Source organism: Triticum aestivum, chromosome 3D (assembly GCF_018294505.1).
Source record: "Triticum aestivum cultivar Chinese Spring chromosome 3D, IWGSC CS RefSeq v2.1, whole genome shotgun sequence".
Lineage (NCBI taxonomy): Eukaryota > Viridiplantae > Streptophyta > Magnoliopsida > Poales > Poaceae > Triticum > Triticum aestivum.
Window position 1 is genome coordinate 80,852,988 of NC_057802.1, and position 261 is coordinate 80,853,248.

Genomic DNA, 261 nt, shown 5'->3' on the forward strand with positions numbered 1-261 from the left:
AAAAACTGGATGCACTTCGTGTACAAAACAGACAATCTCTTTCAAAGTATCAGGATTTCATCCGGAAACTCGTCTGTTACAAAGGGATTTCATTTTTATAAACTTATTTGAACTCCTGACTTTTTGTGTGTTCAAAATGCACCATTCAAAGCCACATCATCATTTTTCAATCCTTTCTGACTTCATTTGTTATTTTTCTAGCATTTACTACTTATTTTGATCTAGAAGACCCTAAAATTGAAAAGCATTTCAAATGAACTC